Here is a 6,988-nt window from a genome sequence, read left to right as displayed (position 1 = left end):
TTTCCAGTTTTTCTTAATTATAAGGTATATTATTTCCATTGTTAGATTCAAACCTTGGAGGAGTAGCTGCTCCCCATTGTAACTGTGTACCCTGACCCACACCACACTCCATCTTACTCCAGTTTAACTTCATTTTTTTTTCATATGTCTCTAAACTCTTAAACACATGGACACTCACTGTTACCCATGAGAATAAGCCACTTGATATGTAAAATTACCACAACAAATTACAGCCCAAATTTGGAAAGAACTTTCTCTCTCCTCCATCCCAAAGACCATCTTAAAAACTCATTTTTAATACTTTTCATCACACCTATTAGTTGTTTTTTAAGGTCAGGCCACCAGTTGAAGAAGTTGTATTATGATAGTATAATCAACTCATTTTTACTTCAAAGTGCTTAGACAGAAGTCACAACAGCACACAAAAAGTGACTAAGCCCTTTGGCTCTGGATTTTAATGAAATCAAGTCCCATAGGAAGGAGTAAGGTAGGGCCTTGCTTAGGAAAGGGATTTTAACTTAAACTTAGCCAATTGCCAGTTAGAAGGCTTCCTTTAAATCTCTTGACATCCAGAAATGTCTGCAGAATTTTTTTTTAAATTCCTAAATTATAACTTTAAAATGTTTCAAATACATATTCAATCAATTCAATGGTTGTTTCAGTCCAACCATGCCTCGAGAAATCAGTTTAAGGAATGGTAACGATGGAGTCTCACTTATTTAGTCAATTAATTCAAGCTAGAAATAACTGCATATTTATTTAAAAATGGTGCAGATGAAATGGTATTGGTGGCAATAGAAAGTCTGCAAAATTTAGCAACTTCAGAAAGTTAATATAGCAACATGAAAATAAATATTAATTCTTGATAATAAAAATGGTTAAATATTAAAAATTATCAAATATTGATAATTAAATTCAGTAATTTAGTCATAATGATCCTTTTTAAATTATGAATTTGGGCTGATCAAATGCCTCAGAGAGAAAGAGAGCTTGCTGCCAAGCTTGGCAATTCTGAGTTGGCTCTCTCCCAAGCTGTCCAGTGACCTCCACATACACACTGTGGAGTATAGGGTGTACGCACCATCTCAGAAAATAAGAAAATAAATTAAACTTAAAAGTGCTATAAAATCATGAATATTTGTTGAAGTAATCACTAAATAAATGAAAATAAAATAAGTATTCAATCAGGTACATGAAAAAGAGAAAATGTAATTTGAATGGAATTATGTCCTATGCTTAACTTTTAGAAAATCCCTGAAAATTGTTTGTGGTGAATTCCTTATAATATCATGTTCCTAGAGCTTTTAGCTTAAGGTCTATAGAAACAGTCTTTGGGGCACCATAGAGTATAGCTAGAGTTTTCCTGCCTGGCCCATAGTCAGGACAAATCTCTATCACTCGCCAGCCCCACAGCTGCTCAGACCCAACCAAGTAAACATAGAGGCTTATATTGGTTACAAACTGTATGGCCATGGCAGGCTTCTTGCTAACTGTTCTTATAGCTTAAATTAATCCATTTCCATAAATCTATACCTTGCCACATGGCTCATGGCTTACCGGCGTCTTCACATGCTGCTTGTCATGGTGGTGGCTGCAGGGTCTCCTCCTCAGCCTTCAACTTCCTGGAATTCTCTTTGCTTGTCCCACCTATCCTTCCTGCCTGGCTACTGGCCAATCAGTGTTTTATTTACTAACCAATCAGAGCTACATATTTGACATACAGAACATCCCACAGTACTTCCCCTTTTCTTTTTTTCAAAAAGGAAGGTTTTAACCTTAACCTAGTAAAATTACATATAATTTGGGAATTTGGGCATAGCTTCTCTTACTACTTCCTGCTGGAGGGGGGCGCTGTATCTTATGGGGACACAAAGAAAATTTTAGGATTATGGAGTAGTCTGTGAGGCTGTATTGTCTGAGCCAGTTGCCTTGAAACCATTCTGGATGTTGGATCATCTGGGCCATGGTGTCATTGAAGACCTTTCAGGGGGTCTTGGCTGGTCAAACCTGATGTATCTTAATCTGGAACAAATCCACAGCCTCTGGCTTTCTGTGGAAACAAAAGCAGAGACTCTTTTCCAAAGCAACATATCCTTATATCCAAATTTTGAAGTCAAGGTACCTTTAAAATGTACATTTTGGCATAACTCAATAGCTTTTACAATCAAATCTTTTTCTTCAGTTACGAATATCAAAGACAACATAATCTAGATTCTCTGTGTGATAGCCATCTTTATGTGACTTATTACTTTTAATGTTTCTTTAAACATTATTTTTAAAAACTATTTGTTTATATAACTGTATATTTTCCTTTTTTTCTCTCTTTTAAGCCTACGTACATTTTTTTCATACATTGTAAACTATTTTATCTGAATTAATCTTATTGTGAAGCTATTGCTTTAAACTGCAGCCTTCTAAGCCTGAAATGGTGCTGTGGCGGCTGGCTCCTCCCATTTCAGTTTCCCAACATGGCGGTGGTATGTTTTCCGCCAGCTCTGGGAGCGATCAACTCTCAGAAATAGTGGGTCTATGCTTCTATCAAAGCAGCGTGTAGCCCAGAAACCTCTTTTTGTTTTGTACTAGCAAAGGCTAAATCCACCACGCAGCTTAATGTGCCACTTGCAGAGACCTCATTCCTGCCATACTGCAGGTGGAGCGCACATGCCAGGAACCCGCCATAGTACATAGTAGCTCAAACACACAGGCTGCCGCTAACTTGAAAGAGACAACTAGGAACTGTTTTTAGCTCCGTTGTTTTAGAATCTTTTTTTTCAGGTTTTAGGTGGAAACTCTTGCCCCACGTTGGGTGCCATTTGTAGCTAGAGTTTTCCTGCCTGGTCCACAGTCAGGACAAATCTCTATCACCCACCAGTCCCACAGCTGCTCAGACCCAACCAAGTAAACACAGAGACTTATATTGTTTATAAACTGTATGGCCATGGCAGGCTTCTTGCTAACTGTTCTTATAGATTAAATTAATCTATTTCCATAAATCTATACCTTGCCATGTGGCTCATGGCTTACTGACATCTTCACATGCTGCTTGTCATGGTGGTGGCTGGCAGTGTCTCCTCCTCAGCCTTCCACTTCCCAGAATTCTCTTCTCTGCTTGTCCTGCCTATCCTTCCTGCCTGGCTACTGGCCAATCAGTGTTTTATTTACTAACCAATCAGAGCAACATATTTGACATACAGAACATCCCACAGCAATAGAGTTCCCCAAAGCATGTGAAATTGTATGCAAAATTTGGTGTCTGTCTGAAGTGATGAAGCATCCTTACAAGTGTTCTGATTGATGTCAAGAAGCCCAAGGTTGCGTTCTAGTCTTAAAGGAATCCATCCCTCACCCTGTAAATTCACAACCAGTGGTCCAGACCTCAGAGCGTACAGGCCCATTTCAGGACGATTTATCAGTTCCAGCTTTATAAAATAGAAGCTGTTTTAGGCCTGAGTCCGGACACAGGTTCAGGTGTCTCTATGATCTAGAGAACCACTGTCTGGAAAGATTATTCTTACTAAATGACAGTAACTCTCCTATCACATATGCAGTTCAGACTCATAGAAAATATACGATGATGATACGAATCTTCGGGAGAAGTTAGGTACTTTCCATAAATAATGTTGGGGTTTCCAGTTATCCTACTTAACCATTGGTGAGTGGAAGTGATGTATCCTGCAAGTGATAGACACTCCATTTTAAAGGAGGCACATTACGGAAAATAAAATCTTCCACTATACAACCACAGCTATATGTATTTCTTTGGACCCCAACATGTGAATATATGTGAGCCCAGAAACTTATTAGTTGGAAATTCTAATTGATTTGGTCTCCTATAATGCTAATTAATGAGTCACAGAAGAAAGACCCATTAAACAAAAATCAAACTCTCTCAGGGAGTCAGGTTCAGGGTCTCCACTGCCACATGGGCCCCTGTGGATGCCACCACCTTTCCCACCAACCCCTCACCATATCTGAGGAGCTCTTGGTGACCATGTCCTACATGGATGATGATTTCACTGCTGTGTCTGTCAAGAGGCACTCAAGACACCATGGAGGACCACAGCCTGTCAGCACGTTTCCTGTAGAAAATGTTTCCTGACTGCAATGAGAAAAAGTGGAATACATTGTCCCCTATGTCATGGAAGTGTGACTAGAAGAGAAAGAGCATGTCCAGAATGGGCCTTAGATCTTGAAGAAATCATGAGGAAGTTTTGGAGTAGCTGCTGGTGCTGTTCAAAAAAGATTAAATTCTACTGCACAAGACAGAGACATTCCAAATCTTGTAAGAAGTAACGGGATGAATATGATGTTTCTTCTGTCATGCAAAACTTTGAAGATTTCTCAAGATTCAGCAAGGAGCAATAATAGGAGTGAGGTATCTACATCTGGTAATATAGAAATTTACCAAGAGAATACAAGAATATTCAGAATATTCAGCCAGATGAGGAAACTGAGGATCAAACTGCCGTGGAAGAGTCTTTTCAATTAAGCATCTGACATGTCTAGACATCTCTGCATATTTGTACCTATAAGTGCCATTGCGGGAGACAACAAATAGTCACCATTTCAGTAATTTTCTATGCATATTAATAAAAATAATAATCTAGTCTATTGTGTTACGTTTTAATTTAAAATAAAGGTGGGCCACTCTAAAACAATTAAAAAAATCAAAAAACCAAAACCAACCAAACAAAAAACCCACAAATTGATAACACAGAAAAGTAAACAATTGAAGAAATTACACCTTTCTAGCCATCTACTCTGTTTAATTTTCTGAATGTTTATTTAATTTATTGATTGTTTGTGGTGGGAGGTATATGCATATGCCATGTCATATTTGTGGAAATCAGATGTCAGTTTCCAGGAGTCTGTTCTCTTCCTCTACCATGTAGCTTCTGGGTGACAGACGTAGGTTGTCAGGGTTGGTGGCAAACACCTTTAGCTGCTGAGACATCTTGCCAGTTCTATGACCACCTATTCTTTAGGAAAAGTGTATTTTTATTTACTTTTCATCTGAAATGTACACTATCCCATCATCTGAATGTTGGCTAAGTTACATTATAATGAAGAGAAGGTAAAATACGTGCAAATGTGCCTAATTTTTAGCTATTCAGAATCTTGACTTCTGCCCCTCTGAGTCTCACAAATAGCTACCGGCCAATTTAAAATCTTTCTTCTCTTTGACTCCACGTATACCACTTCAAATCCTCAGTGATCTTTAGGATAATAGATGATTTACGAAAACTGTTCTATAAATCTGCAGCTTGTTTTCTTTTGTTTTGATTGCTTGTTTTGTTGTAATTTTTATTATTTTATACTTATTTGCTTTCATTTTTGTGTTACCAATGTTTAATTAAATATTTAATTAAAATACGGCAATAGTTGTCTTACTATGACACAGTGGTTATGTCTGCTTATACCTGAGCCAAACAGAGTGAGTTTGATTCTTGTCTCAGACACCCAGAGTGCTGTTTTGAGGAAGATTCCTATCTCTGCTGGAGTTCTGTTGTTGTTGTTGTTGTTTTTTAATCTGTAAGTAGAAAATGAAAATACCTGTGCCCAGAGATACTTGTGATGGTAAATGAATAAGTGTGAAAACTCAGACAAGTGAACAAACAGAGATACTAATCTATAAATGTCCCAGTTAATGTCCTCATATGCCATTTACCCAAGGAGCAACTCAGGAAGACTATATAGATAGTTGGGTCTCTGTTTCCTGTTTCTGCATCAATTCCTGAAACAAAGAAAACTTTAAACTTATTGATTCAAGTAGCTTTAAATCTTGCTGTCATTGTAAGTATTGTTTATTATTGGGTATTTCAAGAGCACAATCTACCAATACTTAAGCTACTGAACTCATTACTATAAAGTATTAAAACCCATAGATGCAGCCTAGATGAAGAGACTTGACTGTAGGAGACTTATGTTGCATAGCACAATGCCATCACATTTGTTGATCCTCCCCAATGCTATGGAGAGCAAGGATAATTAATTAGTCAATCAGTAATTCAGTCCTTAGCTTTTTTATTTTCCTAATGTAGACTTTATTCTTTACCTCTTTCCATGTGAATTACTCATTACTCATGTATATTAAGTAATTCTTCTATATTGCTTATATATTGCTGTCATATAAGCCAAATGAGATATTCCATTACTAAGTGTGTTATTATCTACACTGGATTATCAGGTTAAGTCTCTTCTTTATTCTTGTTGCCAGTAACCAAACAAGTATCAGCATAAACAAAGGATCCGAATAAGAACTAAAAGAGTAAAATATTGTGTTTTAGAGATCACTTAACCTCTTAACGTGAACCTCATGTCATTGCACATGAGACACCTACACATATGAGAAACATCTACTTCTCTTTCTCCTATTCTTCCACTGTCCCAGGCTAGACGCAGAAAGAGTTAAAGCTGGACTATCCATCATGCAACTGAGTGTGAGAGAACAGAAAGATATTTTTTATCTTAAAAAAAAAACTTCTGAATTTCCTTGGTGTCAAACTCAAGTTTCATAAATTATATCGTAAATTTATTATATTTTAAATAACCAAATATATTTTAATGCATAGGAAAATACTTCAAATTTTACTTGTTTCAGTTGTGAATAAGCTGGAATTTAGACATATTTAACATGTTGTTAGGCTGCTTATTCACGTGGTATGAATTGTCCTTTTGACGTCTGTAAGTCCTGGATGAGATCCTGTTTTCATTTCTGATCCTGGTAATTTGTGCTTTCTCCTTTTTCTCTGTTACCAGTTTTATTAGACATAAAAGGACCCAAAAAACTGAGATCCCCATTGTTGATTTTCTCTATGCTCTCCCTATTTCATAAATTCCTTTCTAAGAACTATTTTAGCTATATGCCATAGTCAGCTTCATTTTATTTAAAATATCATTTGCGGTTTCTTCCTTGACCTATGGATTATTTCATAGTTACATTGTTTTATTTTCCAATTATTCCTGAGTATTTTAATTTTAACTATGT

At 36.8% G+C, this 6,988-nt stretch overlaps 1 pseudogene; it reads left to right on the top strand.

Moving 5' to 3' along the window:
* Positions 1-3,922: 3,922 nt before the first annotated feature.
* Positions 3,923-4,497, top strand: LOC131916540 (E3 ubiquitin-protein ligase RNF138-like; annotated as a pseudogene).
* The last annotated feature ends 2,491 nt before the right edge of the window (positions 4,498-6,988 follow it).

Source organism: Peromyscus eremicus, chromosome 8a (genome assembly GCF_949786415.1).
Source record: "Peromyscus eremicus chromosome 8a, PerEre_H2_v1, whole genome shotgun sequence".
NCBI lineage: Eukaryota > Metazoa > Chordata > Mammalia > Rodentia > Cricetidae > Peromyscus > Peromyscus eremicus.
The sequence above is the reverse complement of the archived record's forward strand: the minus strand, read 5'-3'. Positions and strand labels throughout refer to the sequence as shown.